Here is a 27,710-nt window from a genome sequence, read left to right on the forward strand (position 1 = left end):
CCTCCAGCGTGGTTAAATCCACAACCCCGCCTGCAGGATTCTGTGGGTGGGGACCGGCTCGCCGTCTTCTAACTGGCTTAGCAACCACTGTCTTCTGCTTAATTTCCATTTTGGGGTCTGACTCATTTGCTGAACTACTCTCTGGACTGGTTGAGTCAAAAATATCACCATCCCAATTATCCGGATCCCAGTCCACAACGGCGGTAGCGATAACAGCTGCCACCTTTCTTTGGTTGACCCCTCCCCGTCTTTTCCTATACTTATACCGGGCTACTCTGACTGCTGCCCTCTCGGCCACAGCTTGATATGTGTCAGCCTTATCTTTAAAAAGTTTCATTTGAATCTGCTGCATTAACACAGTCTGCCTTTCTTCAGCCAGCTCTCTTTCCAATCGCAAAACCCCATATTTCAATTCCAAATTCCTTTGATGTATTTTCCTATAGGAATGCAGGAGGACCCAACCCTGCCTACCCAGCGCAGCGCATTCCCTGCCCCGTTCCATTGGAACTTGTTGTAAGCACAACTTACATCAGACGGATCAGCATCTCCTAATCCCTGATCCCATGTTTCACTTAGCCCCTCACCGCATGCCCACACCTAGGCCAATTTATCTTATGGGCTCTTAGTCCAGCCTAGAATGATAACATCAGAACATTCACCGCCAGCGGGAACACTCTTTTTCCTGAACAAACTATTCATTATTGCAAAACTGTACAAAACCTCTTTATATCTATATTTTTTCTTTCCACACTGCAGTCACTCACTCAAGCACGCACACACCAGCAAAGAAAAAAAAAAAAAACAGCTTAACACAGTTCAACACTCACTGCCAAATTACTTTCGCTTGCAATGTAAGCAAAGCTTATCTGCGTTCAAACAGATTCTTTAATATTTGGAACAATTCATCACAAATATCCTGTTCGTGACGCCAAAATGTATTGCTCGCCCAGAGTGCACGGACAGTCATTAATCACCAGTGCAATTACGGAGCCAATACTTTAAACGCAGGTAGACGCAATGACTTGCAACCACACACACTCTTAGAAAATAATGAGCACTTATACGGCTATTTATTCAAAGCTTGGAAGCAACAAGTGACAACACAGTAATAAATTACAGAAGAAACAGAGAATTCAAAAGAAAATACATCACCGTGGGCGTAACTGGATCACTCATCTCGCCAGAAGTGGCTGGAAGACCCCGATGACAGCCAGGCCGAGAGCACAACAGCCCACAGGTATGCCGGACAGGAGCGTCCCCCCTCCGACTGAGGTCTCGTCTGACCATTAAGGGGTTCTGCATATATGCACTCCTCAAAAAGGGGTGGTAATTTCTCGAACCTTCTGGCAACGCACTTGCGCATTGATCGGCAGCCGTTGGTTGCCAGCTGGGTCAACCGACAGTAACCTCAAGGAGCAAAGTGCTTCCCTCATCTAAAAACAAGCGCCACAGAAAACAGTCCCATAACTCATAACAAGACATAACAGCAGAATGTCCTTGACTGCATACCAGGTTTGGAAAGCATGTTTTCTTCAGCATAGTAAATCTACCTCTCAGCAAAATTAGTACAGCTTTTCACTGCGGCATGAAGTAAATATCCATTATGGCTCTGAGTGCTCCCAGAATACACTGCGCACCAGCGCCATGTTTTAGCTCAAGCATAAAAGGAGTGCTTCCTGGCAAACAAGCAGCTAAAACTACTGTTGCAAGATGAATTGACTCTTGCATTTCCCATGCTTATGTAATTCAGGGCGGGTCGTCTCCTCACGGTCTACATAACCATCTGACGAAAGGCTAAAAATACGGCAGAAGCCCTCCAGCATCGTGCCATGAGAGGCCATTTACAAGGCTTCTCCTTCAGATTTTTGTAAGCATTACCCATTGGACTCCAGCTCCAGGGCTGATGCCCAGTTTGGAAAGCCAGTCCTCATGAACATTTTTCCAACAGTTTAGTTCACTCCTCCCTGGGTCAGAGTAGTTCTTTATACTCTTCCATAAGTATGAAGGAAAGTGGATAGGACGTAGGAGTAAGGAAAAGATGTACACTGTAGTGACTACTGTACTCCTAGTCTAATGTCCTACATCCTGTCTATTTTTCCTACATATGCAGGCCCTCCCACCCCCAAAACTAGATAGACAGGTCCTCCCGTCCTCTAGGCGGATAAAGGGACTTATTGGAAGGAGTGCGAGAGGCAGGGTTATGGTGGGGGTCACGCTATGGGCACGTGGTGCAGTACTGCACTCTCTAAATTCTTATAGGGGAAGTGCACCAGAAGTGTGCCCGAAGTGTAGTGCTGTTTGGGCTGGATCCTCTGTCTCTAAAACGTGCCGTGACCTGCATGCACAGAAAGAAGCACTGCTGCCTCGCCTCAAAGCAAATCTTTCATTGGAACAATTTAAGTAAATATTCTTGCTTTTGGCTTTTGTCCACTTCTCCATTGAGGATTGGACTTTTTTGGATTCTTGGTGGACTTTCTGTGGACTTTCTTGCTTCCAGCTTATGTGCTCCAAGCTTTAGTTGCACACCTCTTTCTCTTTTAGACTACCCGCCTTCTAAAGCTGACTGGCCCCGCCCTCCTGCAGTCAGCCGACCTACTTTACTGTAGCTTGCGCGCACCAGAAGTGTGCCCGAAGTGTAGGGCTGTTTGGGTGTCCGGTGCACTGCAGCACTGCCCCACTGAGGTGCGTTTCGTGTACAGCCATGCTCTATTAATTCCCTCTTTCCATGTTACGTGAATGGGCACCTGTTTGCAGAGTTTGTGCACGCGAGATAGAGGTGAGTAAGGTGGAGTGTGCATATTAAATTAGTTGAACTGTTTATTATTGCGTAATGCCCTTGTCTACTGTAGTGGTAGTTCTGTGAAGTACGGAGACTTAATTGTTTGTTCTCTGCTACTCTTTCGGAAAAAGATTGTTCTCCCACGTGTCAGTCAACTGCAATTCCAAGTCTGTAACTTCGCAGCTGTGCGAAAGAGTTCCTAGAAAGCCTGCCCCACTCTCAATTCTCCCTGTTCTGTCACTCTCAATATGTGATTTCTGAAGCTAGGCTGAACAAAAAACTGGTTAACACTCACGCGGTCATGTATATTGATTTGTGAGGAGGCAAAGAGCTTCCATTCATTTGTCATCCCAGACTCACATGAGGTTGTTACGACTACCCTTCCATCTCTTTACACTTGGTTTTGGTTTTCTATCCTTTGGATAGCTAGCTGGAGTGGTATAAAACTCTTGGGGAGTGTTGTAGCATTGAAAATTGTGCACTTTACCAAGAGCCTGAATTGTGCGCCCTATCTAGAACTCACTATCTACACTCCCTATATTATGGAGGGTACTTTACGGAGTGGTAAGACGAGAAAGATGGCAATAACTAACAATTATGCATCATCCGAGAATATCAAGGACTGAGAGATAGGTTTCCCTTTCCTCTTAAAGATGCCCACGATCCTGGTCTGTCGATACAGCAGAGCTTTTTGATTGTTCAACAAATACCCCTCCTCTACCTCAATGGTATCTGATTCAGACACAGGGCTTCATCATGAGTTGGGCGGTAAAGCCGGCGCTATTGGCGCCGGCGCTAATAGCCCTACCGCCAAACCCCCCGGCGCTATTAGCGCCGGATCACGGGTTTGGCGGAAGGGTTATTGCCCATTCCCCATTGGGCCCATTCGGGAATTCCTCATTCCCCATTGGGCCCAATGGGGAAAAATTGTGCTATTACCGCCGGCAGATTTCCCGCTGGCTGTAATCGTGCCAAAAATCGGCAATTTTGCTGCGGATTTCCCCCCAGCTCAGAGCTGGGGGGAAATCCGTCAAAGCCATGATCTGGCGGACCCTTAAATGCGGCGGTAAAATGCTACCGCCGCATTTAAGAGTTACCGCCAGACTCGTGATGAGGCCCACAGTATTTAAACCACCTTCTGATAAGTCTATGATGGCCCCGGCAATCATGGCCGAATTGGACAAAAGGGTCTGTCTTTCGCTAGGCCCTTCAACTCCAATTTCAACTAGAGGAGAGGGTATTGACAATGTTCACTTCCATAAGTTTAAATACGAGGACACTGCTATGATTTCTAAGATGGCTTTCCCTCTTCTTCAGCAAATAGATGACCCACAAGAAGCCTAGGATTGTCTCTACAGGCCGACTCTTCCACGAGTCCCGTACTTCCTATCGCTCCTCACTTATGTTGTAGCCCGGTGCAACCACACTTCTCCTCTCACTCTCAAGAAGAACCCCGGCCGTCCACCTTACTCGATGTATCATCTCCGCAGGACTTCGAATCAGCAGAGGAGACATTCCCAGTTCTATTACGCATTTTAAACATTCTACTAGATAAAGGCCATGAGTGAACACATCATGAAATGAAAGAACTAAATAATCGATTAGTGGACATATTAGTGAAAGTAAATAAGCTGGAAGGGTTTGTGTGTGCGCAGGAAATGTTAAGTACTCTAAAGGCAGTCACTGTCGCTAATGTTGGTAGAGTTGTAACGAAAATTCAAAGTACTCAAACCTCTAATATCACTACTGGTGAGAGATACTTAGAAACGTCAACATCTAGTAATATCTCAAATTCTTTGGTAAGAACTTGTGCAAAGGTTACATCATATTCTCCCTTTAAATGGGTGGATGAAGATGATGACAAAATAGTACAGCTGAGGAAGTTCATTAGCCAAAATTATGTCCAAATCAATCAACTAGAGTCCTTAGTTTACTCTATTCAAATGACCTCGAACTCAGTCCAATTATAAGAAACATCTCTGGTGGCGGCAAGGGTATTGCAATCTGGAGAAAATCTGTATAGTCCCTCAGTTCTAACTGACATTATAGATCAAGAGGCAGAAGATATATATAGGGCTGCAACGAAGAACAAGATGACCACTCAATATCAGTAGACAAAGCTACCTCCAGACACGTTTTATCCTGTCGGGAAAAAAGGATGTACTTCAGAGCTCTGAAGAGAAGAAATCGAAGACAATCTCCGACCCACCAGGGGAAAAAAAAATGGCAAGAACTAATAATCATAATTCCCAATCAAAGGACAGCTGTACCTTACTGCAGGAAGACCGTGCTTTTGACCTGCACCAATTGGATGAGGACAGTAAAATGGCCCTCAAGTTAAAAGAAAATCCACTTACTACAGTAATCACATCCGATTCTTTTATGAGTATTACTGTGCCCAATCAAAACACCATAGGAGAGGAGGTTGTTTTATGTAAACGGGACGGGGGTGTCCTTGCTAGTGACACTATTATCTCAATGATGAAGACAAAGGGCAAAGCCAAAAATCAAATGGTGAAATCAAAGGTAATACCATTGGTTCAGACTCCTATTTGTACAAAGGTAGCCTCCTTAACTTTTTCTCAAAATAATCAAAGACTAATTTAACAGTGAACCCTATAGGTTCAAATGTATTTCTGTTAAGGGCAAATAAAAAAGACAGCATGGAGACACAGTATAAGAAATTAGGAAATGTTATATCAACCACTGTATTGGGGCATTCTTTGGATAACAGAATGGAAGGGATCAAGAAACGGGTAGATCATAGTGGCCTTTCCCTAGAGTTGCTCCTTTGGAAATCTGGAGACAGAAACTTTATGCAATCTAATGGACATGGGGCTAAAAAACTTCTAAAGTTTCACTCGTTTACTAATATTGTGAATGATACTGTGATGTGTGGAACGGGGGTCTCTAGGGATAAAGAAAAGGGGGTGTTGGATCTATTAGTGAACACTTCTGGCTCTATAGTGCCTTCGTCAGGGGTCAATATAAAACACAGTATTGAGACACACTGCAAAGATTTCGGAAAAATTTGATTGCTCAATTCACTAGGGCACACATTGGAGAATTAATTGGGTGGGATTAAGTTCACCCCTCCAACGAAATATATAGACTTTAGAGGCTTTCCCCCAGTGTCACAGCCCAGGCTTCTTGGTTATAGAATTACCTCACAATATAATGGACCTGGGGTCGAAAAACATCTGAAGATTCACCCCCACCCCTCCACTATTACTGTGAATGACTCTGTGATGAATCAGGGTTTCCAAAGAGATAAAAGAGAGCAAGGATTGTGAGATTGAACACATTGTAAGGAGGGTAATGAAATTAATGTTGGATGAACAATCTAATTCATATATTGCTTCTGCACCTGAGCGAAATACTCAAATACAGACCTCTTTGGGGTAACCTTCACAACATCTGGTGGGCCCTGTTGATAAAACACAATTACGAACTCAAACACAGCAGGGCCCCCATAAACGATGGAATCTGAGCACACTAACTTAAAATCACTTACAGTAGAAACTATGGGTAGCTCCAGTCATCATGATCTGCAGCTTGCAGATAAAAACATTGCCTTTTTGAATACCCTGGAACATGTAGTGGCATGTAGGTTAGATTCCACAAAAACTGTTCAACAAAGCTTCTTAAACCAGTTGCAATGGAGGAAACCCTGTCACCCAGATAACCCAAGTATATTGCTTTACTACTTATTCGATCATGGGGGTCTGGATTCACTCTCGAGAGGGCGCACTTTGGCCCTGTTGAATGAAATTCCGGCTTTGAGGGTGCTGTCATCCGCAGACATTAAATTGGTCGATTTCATCCACCCAGAACGTCTAGATCATGTCAGTTTGGTACTGCATTCAAGATCAACAAATGAAGCTATTTTACAGCAAGCTGTATTGTTTAACAAAATGGGGTATGATCTCCTGTCTTTTTCCCCAGGTTTTTTGGCAGCAAACACAAATAGTCAGGATAGAATTCAGAGCAAAATAACTGCTGGTGAAAATCAGGCGCCCCTTAAGAGCTCAGGTGCTGCTGAAGATGAAACGAGTTGGATGTGGTTAGCAATGACCCTTAGGGATTCAATGGGCCTCATTACGAGTCCGGCGGTAACTGCGGCGGTAAAACCGCCTGGTTACCGCCAGACTCGTATTACCATTCTGCCTCCGTGACTCCCGGAAATACCAGGGCATTACGACCCTGGTGTCCTGGGAATCCCGGAGGCGGAATGGTGTAAATCCCCATTCCCATTGAGTCCAATAGGACTCAATGGGGAAGTGGAAACACCGGCACCATCTCGTGATGGTGCTGGTGTTTCCACGTCCGCCTGCAAGCGGGAGGTGTTCAACCCGCCAGGTCAGACCTGGCGGGAAGATCACCTGCCGCCTGCAGGACTCTGGATTGGGCGGTCCGGAATTAACAGTGGCGACGGGTTTACAGCCACTGTTAATTCCGGACCGCCCAACCTGTAATTAGGCCCAATATCTCAGCTCAAAGACATGAAGGCCAATCTTCAACACTAGGGAACTTTCAATACTATCTTGGAACTCTAGGGGTCATTTCCATCTCTAAAACTCACCAAAGGTCTGTGCAGAGCTAGCACAGCACTCCCTTATCTGTTTGCAGATGAGGGAGTGCTGATATATGTGTACTGGATGGCTATGAATGTTATGAGGAACTTAAGAACCAGGGCGATGTAGGTCGCCCGTTGGGGGTCTTCTTATAGCTGTTCAGACGAATGGGGCCTTCAACGTTATGAATTCTAGGGTGGTAACTCAAGGTATTTTATCACTATTGGTAGAATTTTCACATGCTACTGGAATCATCATTCTGCTTTTGATAAATGTCTATTGGCCGCCTAAAAATAATCTGAATGATTCTTTAGAGAAAATGTATGATTTCATATCTGATGAAATGATTAAGTACTCTGGTCTACAAGTTGTTGTTGTGGGAGATCTAAATTCTGAGGTTTCACAGGATGTGGAAGTATCTTACCCCTTTTTAAAGAAAAGGGTTCTACTCTAGAAGCAGCACACAGAAGGTATTATATACCACTGGTTAATGCCGATAGGGGGTGCTGAAAGAGGATGCAAGGAAACTAGTGGTAATTTTTGTTCCAGAATTGGGGCTTGATCTCAGCAGGGACTATTGATGAGGGGTATTGATCTGTACCAACATGGACCGATGGAATGAATACATCCACTATTGATTACATATTCATGTCCCAGTATTTGTTTCAGACTGCATTAACATTTAAAGTACTCAAAATAAAATATAGTGATCATTGTATGTTGGAAGTAACCTGGGACCTGGGGAGCCAAAAACGAACACAATCCAGGTTGTTAGAAAATCTGGATGTACATTTTTCCAAAACTAGACTCAAAAGGCATGCAGGAAATATTCGTAAAGTAAATAACTTATTTCTAACGGAGATTACAGAAACAACTGTACATGAAAAACGCATCCTATATAGCCATGAAGTCTTTGCACAACATACAGGGGAAAAGCTAGATCTAATTAATAAAACTCTTATAAACAGAGTCCATAAGGGACCCAGACATAAACATGTGTACAATGACATAGTGAGACAAAAGAAAAATGCGTGATGTAGAGAGATCAGGCGTTCGAAGAACTCTGATTTAAGCCCCGAAGACTCAAGATAAGTACAAAAAAAGTGAAACAGACACAGAAAAATTGGATAAATAGCCATAGTATTTTCATTTATCAAGCAGACAATGACGCCATGCTGCATGCACTTAAAGACGGATCAAGTAGAAGCTTTTGGCTGCTATTAAATAGAATAGAATACAAGCAAAACGTTGCCCAGACAAACCCTATTAGTGAGCAGGTGTGGGGTGGCCATTTTGGACTGATCTATAAGACCACGATTGGTGCCAACAGTTGGAAGGATACCACGTTAGTAGCATGGGATATGAGTTTTCCCATAGAAGATAGAGAATCAAATAAAACATGCTAACTCTTCTCGAGCTGCTGGTCCGAATTCTCCATCTAATGCTCTCTTTAAGGGAGATCCTGGGCTTTGGGCGAAGATATTATTCTTCCTATTTGAAGACATTATTAGAACAAAAACTATCCCAATATCCTGGCACTTTTCGTATATCATACCCATTTATAAAAAAGGCAACAGAAAACGACCTAAAACTATTGCCCAATAGCCATTTTAGATGCAGAGTCAAACAATGTTGCTGGCTTAATACTAACAAAAATAAATGAGTTGGTAGAACTGAATTCGATTTGGTCACCACAGCAATATGGCTTTAGGACATCTTCGGGCACTGATGAGTGGCTTACTACGAACAATACTTCAACAAAGGGCCTGGAAGGCTCGTGCAACCCCCGTCTATCTAGCAGCCATTGACTTAACCATGGCCTTTGATCTAGTGGTCAGGCACTCTCTTTGAGGCAAATTGAAAACACTTAGAATGCCTGGGAATATCTTATCGATTCTTGTCTACCTCCATCAGAATTCATAGGTGCAGGTTATGTTAAATATGGACGGCTTATTGTCCTCGCCGATTAAAATAATGAATGGGCTAAGCAGGGGTGCATATTTGCCCCCTACCTTTTTCAACCTATAGGTTTCTGATGCATGGCAATGTTTGGATGAGAACGCATTTATTCCTACCAAAATAGAAGGCCACAGGGTAGCCAGGTGTGCTTATGCCGATAATTTCCTATTAATTGATCAGTCACCAAAGGGACTCCAGCGTATGATAACTGCTTTTAATTCCTGTACTGAAGTTAATTGCTTATGTATTAATGTTTCTAAAACAGTCATCATGAAGCTGTCCCACACAAAAACCAGAAATGCAAATGTGTGGTTCATCAATCAGGCAAATCTTGAAGTGAAAACCATGATGGAATATTTGGGCATCCCAATCTTTTTTTTTTTATGGGTTTTTATTGACATTTCCATAAACATTAACACATTAACCATAGCGGGCTTCCCAATCTATGAGCAACATAAGAAATATTAGTATCTGGAGTATATACAACAAATGATTATCCTTCAAATTGCACAAATGAGATAGGTTGAAAATAAATTCGGTACATTTTCGATTTAGCCGTTACTTTGCTATTACACTATCAAAGTAATTCCTAAAATAGTGTATGGACTGGACATTTTTCCAGATGCCATAATAGCAGAACTTCCAAAGCTGGAGGCAAAATTGTGGAAAACCATGATGTATTGACTCCCTAAGTCAGTTCCTATTGGAGCCATTCTCTATGAACTGGGTCCACTATCTTTGGATTACTGGGTGATGTTGCATAAGTTAACACTATACCGAAGATTGAATAATGATTCCGGAGATAATCTGTACAGAATTCTGGGGCATAGTATAAAAGTGGAGACATCTGAAATTGATATATTACTGAAGCTGCAGAAGTTATGTCTGTAGACCCTAGGAAATCTGTGTCTGGCTGCTACTGATTTGGTAAGCAATCCGCTTTGTGTTAAGAAACTGTTACTATATGCGGACTGGACATCCACTATGGACAAACTAGTGTCAACAAAGCTTTTTGACCAACTGGTAACAAACCAGAAACATCTGGGTCAACCTAAACCATATCTAATAAAATTTCCAAACAAAAAGGTACGCAATGGAATCATGAGATTTCGCGTAATTGTTTGTTCAACGGGAGAAATACTGGAAATAAGAGCTTCGAATACCCAATTGACAGACTTTAGAACATGCTTTCTGTGTAGATTTTGTCACCATCCCACAGAAAAGGAATCAGTGAGACATCTTCTGTTAGATTTAAGCCTCTATTGGCAGAACGTATTGAGATCTTTGGGAAATTTGTTCAAAATCTTGAATGTGTCGATTTGGATCGATTGTGGCGGGAAATGATGCACGGGACAAGGATATCCCTTAAGCTAGCAGTTTTGCGCTTCCTGTCGCCCAAGTATGTGGTGTTTTGTCACTTGAAAGGGGTAATGTCCTTATCCGGGAAGAGCAGGGGTCCGAGGAAAGGACATTGGAACTTCGTGTTCACCAGTAAAATCCACTTTATTGGTGAGAAGGGACATTTTTTGGGGATGTGCCCTATTACATTCTTATAAAGGAAAAGATGGAAATTCGAGTATATTTTGTATCATTGGAGGATTATCCACTCATTTGAAAGTATTAGTTGTTTATTAATGTGAAAAAAGTAAACATTACCCTGTATTTGTGACGCCACTAAGTGGTGTTTTGCCATATTAACTTCCTAAAAGGAAAAGATGGAAATTCTGTATACTCTGTATCATTGGAGGATTATCCACTTGTTTGGAAAGTATTTGTAAAGTAAGCTTTACCCTGTGTTTTTGAGTTATGATCCAAACTGTTTGCACCCCTATCAAAACATTCACAATCAATGTATATTGCATTATGTTAGCTGTTTTTTTCTCTTTCTTTAAAGAGGGCTACACTGATGACTTGTTTTTAAACAATGTAAATATTTTATGTCTTGTTTTATAATAACTGTTTTCTGAAGTACTTAAGTTTGTAAAGGTTTGTTCACAAAGCAAAGACAAATAACAAAATAAAAATAGGGAAAGTGCACTGGGCTTGCTATGGTTATGATCCCTTGCCCGCTCTGCGAGAACATACATATTACTGGACAAGATGTGCTGGCAAGCTAGGTTGGTGTGATGGAGCAAATTACCAGTTCTGAGCTGAACCAGTGCTGTCACTTGACAGCTTTAATAGACTGCGTGTGTGCATATATCTGCAAAATAAATGTGTATCGCAGATCAAAAATAATTGTATGTGCTGTGAAGGCATCATGGAGCAAGACTTAGACAACAGATTCAAAGTTCAAACAGAATTCCTTTATTAACTTAAATGCCAGGATGGATGGAGGCCTAACTTGCCCTATTCTAAGGTGGGATTTCCCTATCTAAAGAAACAAAGGTAAGTCTGAGTTATAAAGTTCAACTTAAAAGTCTGTCTGTGTCCAAAACCTAAACTTGCCCTCACAACTAAAGCTAAACCGTGGGCCTCATTATAAGTTTGCCGGTCCAGTAACAATGGTACCGGTAAGCTTGCTGGTACCGTTGTTACCGGACCGGCAAACTACGAGTTCTGCTCACGGGTGCCTTTTCGCCCACCATGTCTGTCCTGGCGGGCGGACCGGCACCCATGAGCAGACCATGTCAGAGGCACCGGCACCATTCCTGAACGGTACCCGTGCATCCGGCCTCCCCACTGAGCCCTATGGGGTTCGAATGGTGAGAATTTTTTTCCGGCGCCCGGGAATGGGCAATTACCAGGTCCGGCGGTGCCGTAATGACCCGGTAATTGCCCATCCCTGGGCGCCGTAAAAAAAATTATACCGGCACGGCTAGCGCTGTTCTCATAATCAGGCCCAGTGTGTATTGTAAGGAACTCAGGTTGGCAACAATAAAGACAGACACAAGTGATCACAGTTCAAGGGTGTTTATTAAACTGGAAATGCAGGGTGGAAAAACACTTAATCTAAACCTAAATTTAAGATGGGAGCAAGCTTCAACCATCAAATGAAAAGTAAGGCAGTCCTAGTGGCGTTGTGTCAACATAAAAGGCCTATACTAAGAAAAACCTATTGCCAATCCTTACTCTAAATACAAAACAGAAGTGTGGGGTAATGTTCTCAAGAACGAAGTGTTCACGAATAATGAGCCAGGATGCAGTACTGGAGGTCTCCCTTCCCCACGTTTTCATCACGGGACAAGGTGGGACATTGGAGCACATCACACGCTCGAGCTTTCCCAGCACAAGCCAACAGTTCCTTACCAGCTATCAGGTTCTTGGATGGTTAAGTCTCTTTTTACAAAAGTCTCTTGCCTTCGAGGGCCTGATGTTTTCAACAAACAAACACAAAGTTCTGTTCCACATACACTGTAGGTGATGGCTTCACTCCTGGGTCCCCCTCTTCTGGGCGCAGACCCCTCACGAGTCGTATTCAACAAATTAAATAAACAGTTCCTTTCTCAATGAACTTTGGATGATGATTTCCACCCCTGGTTCTCCCTCCTTCGGATTCGGACCCCCTTTCAAACACCAGCTTCCCTCCTTTGGTTTCACAATGGCTTTTCTTGCATTCACAAATCCCAATGTCTTTTCCAGCAATTCAAACAAAAGCCTCCCTCCTTCGGGTTCACTATGGTTGTTCTTACTTTCACGAGTCTTAATGTCTTTTTTAACAATTCTCTGTGGACATCCCTCGGTCGGGTTCACTCTTGTCAACACATTGTTCATAGGGACTTCAGACTTTGCCCCTTTTTGTCAGCATCCCTCCACCGGGATAACTCCTGCCAACTTTTGGAACACACTGAATGGATTGTGTCCTCCCACGTATTCCTTATCTTTGATATTTCCAATATCCAGCTACGCTGCTTCAGAAAATATTTTTCATTAGGGGGTGCTGTGCGTCGATGCCTGTCGACTCGATGTCCCTTGGAGGCCTCTGTTCCGAAGTCGATGTCATCAAAGGTATATGTAGCACGCCCAGCACCTGTGTGCTTCAGTTCAGTTTTTCTGCGCTTACGCTTTGGACACAGTAACACTTCGGTTCCTGAGAGGAAAATCTTCGGGTATTTCTTCGAGTAAAATTCATATTTTCCGAGTTAATTCGTGAAGAATGGCTTCATCTTCGGAGTCTTCCACTCCCAAGTCGGGTTTTACAAAATGCAGAGACTGCAGTGCGAAGATGTCTGTTACGGACCCCCGTAGGATCTGTCTATTGCGTCTGGGGTAGACTCATCCGTCATCGGAGTGTGAGAACTGCCTGTCCATGACTTCGAAAGCCCTGATAGAGCATAGAGGGAAGCTTGTAGCAGTTAGGATCCAAAAATCCTATTCGACTCAAAAAACCTCAGATGAGTTGAACGGTTTCTCCTTGTCGAAGGAAGAACAAACCATCACGATCATGTAATGCGTCACACCACTGTCGTCGAGACATTGAAAGAAACCGCACCATAGATTGCCATCTTCCTAGTCTTCCAGTTCCTCATCGCAACGAGTCATTTGCCCCACTAAATCTGCCTCTCTGGCCCAGTGGGAAGAGTTTAGATTAAAAATGTTAAAGGTGTTCGAGAACGTGGCCTTGTCCCCCTCGACTACACCCAAAAGCCATGCTCCGTTCGAAAGATCTCATAAGCACAAAAGATCTGCGTCTTCGGACCCGGCAGGCAAGACTGTCGATGTCATCCATGCGGAAACACTTGAGATCAACACTATCAGGGTCGAAAGGTGGGTCATCAACGCTGATTATTCAGGAGACGCCATCTACGCTTCAAGCATCGATCTCCTCAACGCCATATGTGTCGAAGCCATCGATGCAAGCTTCGAAGCCGTCAACATATACGAACTCGACGATTTCAGCTCCTGTCACCACTAATATTATGACCTCTAATGCAGTGGAGAAATGCCCAGGTCTGAGTATTTTAAGTCCCTCTCCTCTATTTATGAGGATGCAGAGGAATCTTCTGAAAAAGCCAGCTCTTTTGGTTCACAATATGGAACACCATCAGTACCTGAGGCATTAATCTCAGAGGATTCAAGAATTAAAAACTTGCAAGAATGCCTGTATGATGTTAGTGGGTTAGACGTAAACAAAGAGTTTACTGCTACCAATGGGTTGACAACCAAGGTGGCTATATTGTTTGGAGCCTAATTGGTTCAACCAGTAATTCAAGTGGGGCTGTTAGTCAAATCATTCATGTTAAGTGTCAGAAGAGAACTTACACACAGCCAAGCAAATATTTTGGTTAAAAAAGAGTATATGTTTGCTTTTTGCAAACGTTTTGTGCCATGGGTGTACAAATCAGAGAAAATTAACATAGGAAATGGTGATAAGAACCAAAATTAGCAATAAAGAATAAAAAATAAAACAAGTGTAGAAAACCTCAATAGTTAAAGTGACTGTGGGGGCCCCATACGGTCTCCACACAAGATGTCAGAGAAAGAAGAGAAGATAAAATATTCTATCTACAGTGGTTATTGCACATAAGCATTTAGCTATTTCTCCTATGATAAGTGTAGCAAGCAGTGATAGTTACACATACGTGTAAGTAGGTACATTCATAATTATGCCACAGTGCAAGAAATTAATTATGTTGCATTTCTGTATCCTCCAAAACATTTTTGGAAAGTTCTTAGTCAGAAAGGGTTCTGCCGACGCGGCAGGGGGCAAACAAATGTAGCAAAAGACAGAGTCTGTGTGCAAATAGTTGAAATAGGGCAAATTGAAAGGCGACATATTCCCCCTTATCAAGATCGCATTTCGGTGGCGATGTTGTTGAAATTCATGATGGCCGCCTTCGTCAGGGCGAAGATTGTAAACCGTGTAGAGCAAGAAAAATCTTAGGTCTGTGTGTGTTTTCTGGCAACTGAAGCTCTCAGCTAAATCAAGGCAAAGTAATTTATTTGTTAAGTTGTTTTAAGGCAATAAAAAATGCTTGCGGTGGAAGAGAAAAAAAACCTTACCACGAGAGCGTGAGATCCCATCCTTTTCCTCACTACTGGGTCCCACAAACACTGGGACCGCCCTAACTGTCCTCCTCCGGTAAATGGATATTCAAGAGGTATGATGGCAGTATTGTTGAAGTTGCGTATTTAAAGGTAGTGGGAAAACGCTAGTCATGCCTCACAGCCGGTTCAGTAATGTGCCTGAACGATAGTTTCAAATATGAAGAGGGTTGTAAGCGGCCACTGAAGTTGGCTCAAAGTTCAAAAAAGATATGTTTGATCTGTGGTCATGCTGAGTGTGCGGCTCCGTTAGTAGGGGGCGCTGGATCGGTATTGCACAAGTTGTGCTGATTGTCACAAGAAAATAACTGAGGGAGGAGAAAAGAGAACAATCCATTGGAATCGCGTGTGGTGCTATGCATGCGAGTATGTACACAAACGTTTAAGGCGGAGTGCAGATAACCTCATTGTGACTCTTTGTTAAATACAGAGGCTGGGTTCCAAGATCGCATAAGGCAGATGCAGTTGTCATCGCATGAGACCGGCCAGTGGAATGTAGGGACGCCACTCCCCTCGACGTGGTCACAAAGTGGTCGTTGCCATAGTGACCGAAGATATACGTGGGCGTAAATGGTGGGCAGTTCCCGTGCGTGCAGATCACTGACTGGGGTGTGTCGGGGAGCAGCCAATCCTGTGTTGGCTCTGTTGTGTCGTGTGGGGGTGTGTGCTGGAGCACCAATCAGCAGTTCACTCCATAATTGGGGCGAGTGTACGAGCGCTGTAGGCAGAACAGTCTTGCAGAAATGCCCGTATGTGTGCACTCTATGCAAGCAGAAGAGTTGTAAGTCTATTGATAAATAAATGGAACACCAGGGCGGACTAATCTAGAGATTAAAGTGACATTGTGCTCAGAATGTAAGGCAATAACCCCCCAGTTGAAAAAAGTACCTCCAAAGTGGGCAAGCCTAAGTGATTATACGGCTGTATCTAAAACTAATTTGCATCGGAAGTGCATAGTATGGGATGAAATGCATGCATACTCCCGAGGGTGAAAAGTGTTATATGCCAACATCTGTATTTGGACAAATAATCTATTGCAGTAGGTTGTGTGTAAAATATTATTATTCTAAAAGGAGGTGGCGGCGAGTCTGTGGTGAAAAATATATAAGAACCCCAAGAATCTGATACCGAGTGTGGTCAGATTAGTGAACTCGTAAAATATTGGGAGGCTGGTCAGTGAAACACAGCATATATAGATTGAGTAGCAAATCAAAGCACATAGAGATTAGGTATAAAGGAGGAATTACTTGTTCAGACCTTGATGGAAGGTGTCCATCCTATGTATCCATCTACATTCAAGGCCCAATAGGCAGCCTTGTATGTTTGGATTAATCCGGACCCTTTCCAGAACCCACCATTTCAAATCGTTAAGTGTATGGTGATTCTCAATGTAATGCTGCACAAGGGTAGAAGACAGAGTTTTGCATCGGATTCGTGACCGGTGTTCCGATATCCGGGTGCCGACATTGCGCATGGTGTGACCCATGTAGCACAGTCCGCAGTGTCATTCCGCGCAATAAAACAACTTGATTTGTTTTGCAATTGGAGTGATGTTTCAAAGTCCAGTTCATTTGTCCGATGGAGAACTGTTGGGTTTTCTTGGTAAATTGGCATACAGAGCATGAGCCACAAGGGTAGTGCCCTGTTGTGGTCCGAAGATTCCACAGGCCTGTCCGTGGGGCCTCTTTTGTAAATGATGAGTGGACTTAATGTTCCTTCAAATTGTGTGATCTTTTGAAGGCAAAGCGTGTTTATGGTTGATCGGGTATGTTCAGTCTGGCTATCGGCCAGTACTTCCAAATGATTATTTTAATATTGAAAGTATGAGGGCCATGGATGATCACACATGTGATTCAATCCATTTTGTCTTGTGGTTGTGAATCTTTTGGAGTGAGTAGAAACTCCCGACAAGTAAACCACGTCGGCTTCTTAGACTGTGATATTAGTTTCTTCAGATATCCTCTTTGGCGTAACCTCTCACTGTGGGATGATGCATTATGATAGAAATCATCCAGGGATGCACAGTTTCTTCGTATTCTTAGAAACTGCCCATAAGGTAAGTTCTCTTTAATGTGATTGGGGTGATTGCTGGTAAAATGCAAGAGTGTATTCCTGTCTGTAGGTTAACGGAATAGATTACATGTCAGTTTTCCCTCATGGTGACTGATTCTGAAGTTCAGGAAATGTATGGTGGAATTGTTCTAGTGCATGGTGAATTGGATGTCACTACTACATGTGCTTAGCCAGGTGAAAAAAGCGATGAGTGAGTCTTCAGGCCCTTCCCATATAAATATGACATCAATGTATCATCGCCACTGTCTGATGTTATGTAGCCAGGGATTTAGTTTACTTGAAATATACTTTTTTTCAAAAGTTGCTGTGAATAGAATGGCTAAGCTCGAGGAAAAAGTGGCACCCAGAGCAGTTCATTTGATCTGCAAATAAAACTGGTTGTTACACGTGAAGTCATATTTATACAGGGCCAAAGTCATCAGTTCAATGATGAATGATGTAGGAACCCGTGATTGTAAATTTGTCTCAATCAGGTGTTCATAAGCACCGTCGATGGCAGCAGGCTTGGGAATGCTAGTATACAGGGACTTGATGTGCATAGTCACTAGGTACTGGGTGGTAGGGTCGAAGTCAAGGTTTTCAAAAATATCTATGCTATGTATAGTGTCCCTGATGTAAGATTCTGTCATAGTGCTGATAGGCTTCAAAAAAGAAATAGTCCACAAATGTACACAGGGGTTCCAGTAAGGACCCGCAGCCCGAAACTATAGGCCTACCTGGGGGGCTTGAAGCATCTTTGTGTATCTTTGTTAGGGCATAGAGACATGGGGTTCTGCCTTGGGATGTGGTCAGGAAAATGTATTCTTTTTCTGTGATCCAATCTCGTTCTAACGCGAAGGAAACCATTTCGGAAATTTCAAATTTTATTTCCTTTGTCAGGTCTTTCTTAAGGGGTTGGTAGCTGTCTCTGTCATCTAGTAGATGCATAGCCATACTCGTATACTGGTTTGTCATCATGATGACGATTCCTCCCCCTTTGTCTGCAGGTTGTGTTACCAAGTCTTGATCGTCTGAGAGTTGTTTGAGCTCATCTCTTTCTAATTTGGTTAAGTTGTTGTGTATTCCTAATTTTTTCTTACTCAATTTCTTGATGTCACTCAGGATGCACCGCTCAAAGGTAAGTAAATCCCTTGGGATTTGATTATCCATGCGGTTGAATGTAGATTTGGAGTGAAGTCCAGTATCAGTTACCATATCCCCGTCTTCCCTGTCTTGGAAGAAAGTTTGGAATCTCACTGTGCGTAAGAAACACTGTACTTCAAGTTCTGTGTTGTACCAGTCTGTGCTGGAGGTTGGCACAAAGGAGACGCCTTTAGACAAAACTGAAACTTGGGGTGGCATGAGATCTATTTGAGCTAGATTGAAAATTGGCAAATCTGTATCGGGTGTAGAGTCTATCTCCTCCGTGGGTTAGACACCTTGCCAGAGGTCGACCCCGGTTACCATGCAGAAGTGACATACATACAGGCAACTGATGTCAAGTGTTATGGAATACATGGGTTGGTCGAGACCAACTCCAGTCTTCAAGCAAGACGATTTAACTGAAATTTTGGACAGGGGTCCACAAAAAGACCCAATTGTGCCTTTCCATCAAGCCTTACAAAGGCGGGTGACTACCAACTGGCAGGCACCAGAATGTATTCCGGCTGTTAACCAGAAATGTACTTCAAAATACTGAGTTTCAAGCTCTGATCCATACTACTTTTCTAAGCATCCGACACCAGAGAGTCTGGTAGTTCAGGCTGCGACCTCCACCAGTAGGCAGAATGCCTATCCTACAATCCATCCAGATAGGGATGACAAGCATTACGACACACTGGCCAAGAAGGTTTTCTCAGCAGAGAGTAGGGCCTTGAAATCGACTAATGCTTTGTGCACGTTAGCCAGGTTTATTCACACCCTTTGGGAGTGCATTTCCATGGCGGCTAACCATATCCCTGAAGGGAAGGAGCGAGACCGGTTTTTAAACATTGTCAAGGATGGGAAAGATGCAATGTGCAAATCCCTCCAGGCTGGTCTTGTTGTTAGACCAGAAACGACCCTATAGCATGTATAATATATTGGCCAGAAACCAATCGCATCATGTGACAAACATCGCAATCCTAGAATCGTCAATGTAACCAGAGGGTGTCCTTTTTGTGAAATGTCGGCCATTTGTTTTTTTCCTTTCTGTCAAAACACTTTGCAAATGTATTCTATGCTTCAAAACTCGCACACATTGCGAGGCCACAGCCTGAATGCTGAAATACTAACACAGACAGGAATGTCAAACTGTGCAGAAATACATTGTTTTTCTCTCTCACTAAGTCCTTGAAGTAGAGCAGAAGCCACATCTAATCAGTAGTCCAGGTGCTGGCTTGTCTTGCAAACGCTGTAGTAAAGGCAGTTAAACCATGAATTATATTCTCCTAGCGTTGCTCCTTCGCGGATAGTGGTATTTTCTGCATCAGAACTGTCTGACCCTTAGCTCGTGAACCGAGACACACAGATAACGTAGTAAGGAATGTTTCTCTGCTAAGAACATGATATCGTTGCCGATCTGTGAGCTCCATGTTCCCCATAACAGAAAGCTGTCTCTGCTGCCTTTGCTAGAATAACTGTGTTTAGACTGAATGAAGACTTGTCACAATGTGTCATAATTGTCAATCACTGAACCCTAGCCTGTACGACATGTTTGTGGGTGGATCAAATTGCCTTCATAAAGATTATGTCCAATGTATATATATTGCTGCTTGAGCGCTGCTCGCTCTCTCGCATCTCACGGTTTCTGGGAACACACGTCGTGAGGCGTTGAGGCCCAGTCGGCCGACTGAGAATACTTTGAAATGAACCAGACTTGTTTGGAAAACAAACCCTCTGGTTATTGTGCCTTAGTTTCCATACACCGTCTTTATGGCCTACAATCGTCTCTGCTGACAGACAGCAGAGCTCTGGCTTCAATTACAGTAATGCACAGGTTTGCCTGGTTGAGGAAGTCAGAATTTTCCCCAGACGTACAATCCAGCCTTCTCAACATACCCTTTGATGGCACTCATTTATTTGGACACAAGGCTGATGAAAGTTTGGAGAAGCTGCAAACCTCTAAGGCAGCAGCCAACAACCTCCAAACGGCCCCTCCCCCCCGCTACGGGTACAGCCTGGAGGGGTAACTCCTTTCGTCACTACTCCACTTAAGGAAGGGGAAGAGGATAGCCAGCTCAAAGAGGACAAAGAAGATTCCCCTGCGGTGGATGGGGAAAACGTATTAAGACCTCAACAGCAACGGCTTGCCTTACCTTCAGCCACTGCTTCAGCCGCCTCAAAACCTCTCTGAGGACTTGATTCACAAGACTGCAGTGGGAAGAAGACTGTCACAGCATCTGACAGAATGGCCGGCTATTACTAGATGCACGGTATTGGAAACAGTTGCCCAATTACTGCCTACCCTTTCTGCAAAAGCCTCAGAGTCATCCATCGAGGAACAGCTCTTTGAAAGTTCCAGATCTGCTCCTTATGTAGGAGATACTAACCCTGCTAGAGAAAGGTGCTATAGAACCAGTACCTGTAGCGGAGATGAACAAGGGTTGGTACTCCTCATATTTTCTAATCCCCCAAAAAGGATGGAGGATTGAGGCCCATTTTGGGCTTAAGTGACTTGAACAAGTTCCTCAGGAAGGACATGTTCAAGGTGGTAACCCTTTTTCAGATCCTTCAGGCCCTCCAGCTTCAGGATTGGATAGTATCATTGGACCTTCAGTATTTATTTATTTTTATTTATTTGCATTTTTAAAGTGCTCACAGAGCCGCGGGCATCGAGGCGCTGTTACAGGAATTGTTTGTTTTGGTTGCGTAGTTGTTTTGTCTTAGTTGCGTATTTATAAAGCGCTTAAATACCCAGAGGTTTCTAAGCGCAGACCCGGGATCGAACCTCTGTTGCTTCATGTCGTCTTGCTTCCAAGGCGAGCACGTTGCCGCTGAGCTATCCTCCCGGGACCTTAATACCTTCAGTATGCTTACTTTCATGTCCATATCCATCACAAGCACAGACAGTACCTGAGGTTCGCCGTTGGCTTGTTCTCATTATCTGTTTCAAGTTCTGCTATTTGGGCTGACCTCTGCCCAAGGGTTGTCACCAAACTGATGGCAATTGTGGCAGCAAGTCTCAGCAGAGGGGTAATTAAAGTTTACCCCTAACTAGACGATTGGCTGATCAGGGCCAGTTCTCCAGAACAGGCCTTGGAACATCTCAGCTACACCTGTAACTCCCTTCACAGACTGGGCTTCTCCCTCTACTTCAAGAAGTCCCACATGATAGCATCACAAAGTGTTGAATACCTTGGGGCAGTTCTGGATGCATCCCCGGGAAAAGCCTTGCCACCAGTGGTGAGGGCTCAAGACATTCTGCAGATGGTGACCAAATTCCAGAATGCCCAGCATCTACCGGCCTTCGATTTTCTGTTGTTGCTCGGCCTCATGGCATCCTGCATTTTTCTGGTGCCAGAGGCTCGCCTGAGAATGAGATCTTTCCAATGGGCTCTCAGGACTCAATGGTCCCAATTCTCAGGAAAGATGTCAGACCTCCTACAAATCCCGAGCAGAGCTTCACGCGACCTTCAATCGTGGGCCTGTCGGGAGAACATCTTTAAAGGAGAACCATTTTGGCAACCATGGCCGGTGATAACAGTAGTGACGGACCGCTCACTCGCAAGGTGGGGAGCCCACACCAACGATCTGACAATCAGCGGTCATTGGTCTCCATCGCAGTCCAAACTACATATCAACATATCAACCTTTTAGAGCTGAGGGCAATCAGACTAGCGCTGAAGGCCTTTCTGCCTTCTGTACAGGGAAAGAATGTCCTGATAAGGACGGACAACACAGTGGCCATGTACTACCTCAACAAGAGAGGAGGTGTAGAGTCACTACCACTGTGCAGAGAGGCAATGCAGCTCTGGTTATGGGCAATCTCTCTGTCAGCAGTTCACTTAGCCGGAGAGAAGAACACAGCGGACACTCTGAGCAGGCAGAACACAGTCTCCCATGAGTGGGAACTAGTTCAAGAAGTCCTTACAGAGATCTTCACCCTTTGGGGAACCCCTCAAGTGGATCTGTTCATGACCGGTGTCAACCAGAAGTGCCAGCTGTACTGCTCCAGGGAATTTTCCCCAAGACGAGCCCTAGGAGACGCATTTGTGGTGGATTGGGAATTTCCACTCCTGTATGTTTTTCCTCCAGTCCACTTCATTCCTCATGTAATCAGGAGGTTGAGAAAGTTCAGGAAATCCATGATCCTAGTGGCTCTGGATTGGGCCAGGAGGACGTGGTACCCGGACCTTCTGGAAATGTCCATCTGCTATCCGATACGTCTTCCACAAAGAGAGGACCTTCTCTCGCGAGACGATGGTCGGGTTCTCCATCCGGATATCTGGACACTCAGCCTTCACGCATGGTTTCTGAGAGGCTGATCTATAAGGATTGGGACCTCCCAGATGATGTAATGGAGATCTTGCTTTCGGCCAGAAGGTCAGCAACTAAATCTTTGTACCGCTGCTGTTGGAATAAGTTCTGCAGCTGGTGTAGAGATAAGAATGTTGACCCATTTACGTTTAACACACCTATAGTGTTATCCTTTTTGTTACATCTGGCCAATCTGGGGCTCCAGATTGGTACCATCAAGGGATACTTAGCAGCGCATTCTATTTTCAAAGTTTCTTACTTTAAAATACCTTTAATAGTACAATTGTTAAACGGTCTGACAAATGTCTTCCGTCCAATCCCTTTCCAAGTCCCATTTTGGGATCTCAACTTAGTGTTGAAGTTTATGATGGTGGCTCTATCCTGCAAGCCTCCTTACACTGTCTTTTACAAGGATAAAAAAGTGCTTAAGGTGAAACCCACCTTTCTCCCAAAAATGAGTTTCATCTCACGCAAAAGATAACTTAACCATCTTTTTATCCCCCTCCACATTCTGGGATGGATGAGGAGAGACTTCACAGGCTTGACCCCAAACTTGCACTGAGCTTTTACATATCTGTCAAAGGGGCTTGCAGGTAGAGACATGCCCACAAAGCCAAATGGAGAAAAGTATACAAGAAGCAGGAGGACAAGGTGTCCTGCAGACAAGAAAGGATAGGCAACAGAGGCTGTGAACAGAAAGGGGCAGGGAGCACAAGTAAAACAAACACGTTAGGTTCCCTCTTGGGGTGTATGCAGAATGGCAGAAGAGTTTACCACAGAACAAGGAAAACTCCTTCCTTCTGAGCAGGGCCCCACTATGAATCCTCATGGAAAGGAGCAACAGCAGTGGGTGTCTTATGTCTGGACCCTAAGGCATGAACAAGTAACAGTACTTACTAGACTGAAGCCTGTACGGGTTCAGCAGGAACTGAACAAAGACTGCCTCCTGAAACAGGAACCAGCACACTGTTAACAATGACACAAGGTACAATACTGAAACGCGACAAAGGAAAGGGACAGAAATTGCTTGCTGGAAACCAAGTGAAGACAGGAATTGTAACAGACATATCCAGGGGGAAAATGAAGTCAAAGTGAGCAAAGTTCAGGACAGAGAACCGGAAGGAAGAAGAAAAACAAGAAGACTAGAATATAAGTGCAGGGGTAAGGAGACTGTATACTGGTAACAAGGAACAGTAACTCTGGACTGGAATAACAAGAGTAGGACTGCAGAAGAAAAAAAATATAGCTTTGAAGTGGGATGAAAATGGCAGGACTGAAGATTGATAACAAGGAAACTGTAGCTCTGAAGTGGGATAACAAGGGCAGGACTGAAGACTGATAACAAGGAAACTGTAGCTCTGAAGTGGGATAACAAGGGCACGACTGAAGACTCAAGGAACCTAAAGACAGGTAACACAGGCAATGGGCACAACACAAGGAACTGAAGGAAGGGAACAAGATAATAGGTGGTAGAGAACAGGGGGCTGTAGACAGGGAACAGAGGAATGCGAGCAGGGCTGCAGTATGGGAAGCACAGAGGTGCAGGGCAAAAGGCAGGGGTGTTAAGGCAGAGTAGCAGGGCTGCAAGGCAGGGAGGTCATTGCTCTGGAACAGGAGCAGATTCCGGAAATAACAGGACACAGCAGAAATACAAGGTTCAAGGCAACAAAGGGCTGGAAGCGAGTGCAGTGTAAGAGACCTGTGCTCCTGCAGGCAGCTGCTTAAATACTGACCTGCCGTGTGCTGAAGCAGGCTAATTAGCAGCACCTAGAGCGGTACACCTGAAGGTAATTGACCTCCTCCCTCTCTGGTCCTGGGAAAGTGAAAGCTGCTCTAATCTCTAAGGCTTCTGGGGATTTTAGTTCTAAGACTGCTGCATAGGAATAGCCAGGGAATGGGAACTGCCACAAGGTGCATTATAGGACATGTAGTTTGTGAAATTAAATAAGAAAGTTCCAAAGTCTTGCAAACGGAAAGTAAAGACAGAAATATGAATAGGTATTGTCCAGGAGTATTATGGAGATGAATAAGTCCCAAATAGTCCACGATGGGTACCAGTTGGTGCACCAGTAGCACAGTCGTGACAATATCTAGAATAGCAAAATTAAGACAGCTTGACCAATTGTAGGCTATCCAGGTCAGAAATTGGGTGTGGCTATTACCAAACAAACACTATCTAGATGGATTATATTGCCGATATCAGAATGTTACAAACTGTCAGGAAAAGATCCTCCAGAAGGCCTATGGGCTCATTCAACCAGAGGCATGGCAACTTCCTCTGCCTTACAGAGGGGAGGGCCATTAAAGGATATATGTGGATCTACCACTAGGTCTGTACCCACCTTCACTAAACATTATAGTTTAGACCCTTCCTCAGGTCAAGAAACTGCATTTGGCAAAGCAGTGTTGCATTCAGTGCACACACATCCATGAAGACTTTTGATATAAAATTCTGACTCCCTCCTCCAAATCAAATAAGCAGCTTTGGCAGTATATCAAAGATAAGGAATACATGGGAGGACACAATCCATTCGAAGAACAAATTACTTACCCCTGGCAACGTTCTTTCGACTGGATGTTCCTCCCACAAATTCCTTATCGTCCCTCCCAACCTACCCTGCAGTAGAATTGTCCTTGCTATTACAGTCTACGCTCTCTCAGGAGGAGTAACAGTCAGGTACAAGAATAAATCCTCCATTCTTAAAAACGGAACTGAAGCCAAAGGGGCGCTGCACATTCTACATATACCTTTGGTAACGTCGACTTCGAGACAGAGGCCTTCGAGGGACATTGGGTCGACAGGCATCCACGCAACAGTGCCCCTGCTGAAAAAAATGTTCTGAAGCAGCAAAGCTGGATATTGGAAATATCAAAGATAAGGAATACGTGGGAGTAACATCCAGTCGGAAGAATATTATTAGGGGTATTGCTAATTTCACCAAGCAGGATTCATTTCCCTTCGCTTCACGATCATCTGTCGGTCAAATACTTTCGACTGTACAGAGGGTGTTGCAAGACCCCTGTATGACCACTTTTACCCCCTTTTCGCCTTCTTCCAAGGCCTTCTGGCTTTCATAGTTTCAACAATCTGGTAATCGCCAGAGTTTCCAAAGTGAGCACCCACTTGGTGCCGGACTTCTCTGTAGCTGGTTTTCCCCCTGTAGCTTCAATAGCTCTTTATGTTTTCACAGTTCAATTAGCCGCTTGCTACTTTTCGTTCAACACAGTTCGGTTTCTTATCAACTCTCCCCTTGACTCACCGAGTGTCCACTCGGCTCTCTTTTCCTTCAAGTCAAGGATGGTACCACAGAGACCAGCGTCTCGCCCCAGCTTGGTTATCAGCGGAAGAGGGTCTAATGTACTGCTGACATCTGCTGCAGCACATACTGGATATTGCTTGCGGTCTTACGATTTCTTATGCTGAGGTTTCACGGGTCTAGAACGGAAAGGGCAAGGTTGTTTCTTTCCTTGTCACCCTCTCGGTATGCACCATGTTTCATCTCCTCTTCAACTGCCATGCTGAGTTAGCTCTCACGTTGTGCGCTTTGCCTTCCTCCTCTTGTGCTCCACCTTTTATCCATGTGGGGAAGGGAAAGGGCCGTCGGGTGTGTTTCATTCTGATCAATTGCCTGACTTTGCCTGACCCTTGTATTAGGACATGTCAGGTAAACGGCTCTGGTGTTATTCCATTGTCTTTCATGTTGTGCAAAAGTGTTCGTGTTGGAAAAGGGGGGGGGGCAGTGTTCTGAAATATCCTACGTGGTAGGATGGGGAAAAGGTTTTTGAAAGAACAGGGATATCGCGTCTCACCCATCGGTGTCCCACTACCACTCCCCAAGGACCCCCCATCCAGGTGATCCTCCCTCACTGGTCCACCGCCAGGAACTGGATCCAATTGCGATGTCTTTGTCCTGACCACCTGGAGGACAGATCCCCGGGGACTAATCACGGAGACACTGTCAGTTTTCTCACATATCCTTCCCCTATGCGAGGTGGATATACCTGTTTTCTGGTTAGATTGCCTGTTGTTTAGACTGGCCAAAGAACAGGGTTGAGAGATGTCCAGGCATTCTCGCATATTCCACTGATCGGTTTTAATAGGTTGAGGTGAAGTGATCTTATCTGACTCTCTACAATAACCTATTAATTGAGTTTCAAAGGCTGTCTTGGGTTTCATGGGTTTTGAGTTTTCTCAATCCCATACTTGAGAGTTTTGGGAGTCTTGGCTTTCCTGCCAGGACCTCTGGGGCAGAAAGTCACCGAAAGGGGGGGAGTGGAGATTCTTGTAAGAGAGTAGAGAAGAGGGGGGAAGTCTCGCCCCAGAATAACATCCTCAGGGAGCCCTGGAATTATGGCTGATGGTATTTCACATGTCTTGCCCTGGATTTCTATGTGTACTGGTATCTTAGGATAGATTTCGTTTTCTCCATGTACATAAGTTACTCTGACTAGGGTTGCGTGGTTTAGGTCTTGTGGTGTAACTAAATTGTCCTGTATAGCTGTCTGCTTGCCTTTTTAGTCAATTAAGGCCTTTACCTGTTTGCTATTTACCCAAGCCTTTTCATATGTGAATTCGGTAGGGGTTTCACATAAGCAGATGCTTAAGGTCTCTAGCTCTTCCTCGGCTTCTTCCCACTCTTCACCCTTCAAGCAGCCTATTTCCATAGGTTTTTCTTTTATATTCTTTGGGCAGTGTCTAGCTACATGTCCGATCTCTCTACAGGAATAACAGACCAGAGGAGGTTGTTTGCTTCCTTTTACTTCCACCCTTCTGCTTTCATCTTTAGGTCTTGGATCAGATTTCTTGATCTCTACTCTTTCTCGTGGCATCCCTTCCTTGACTCTATATGATCCCCCTGGTTTATCTCTTCCCTGGGGTGGAGGGCGATGAATGGGTTTATGAT

This window comes from Ambystoma mexicanum, chromosome 2p (assembly GCF_040938575.1).
Source record: "Ambystoma mexicanum isolate Mex_15411 chromosome 2p, UKY_AmexF1_1, whole genome shotgun sequence".
NCBI classification, from domain to species: Eukaryota; Metazoa; Chordata; class Amphibia; order Caudata; family Ambystomatidae; genus Ambystoma; species Ambystoma mexicanum.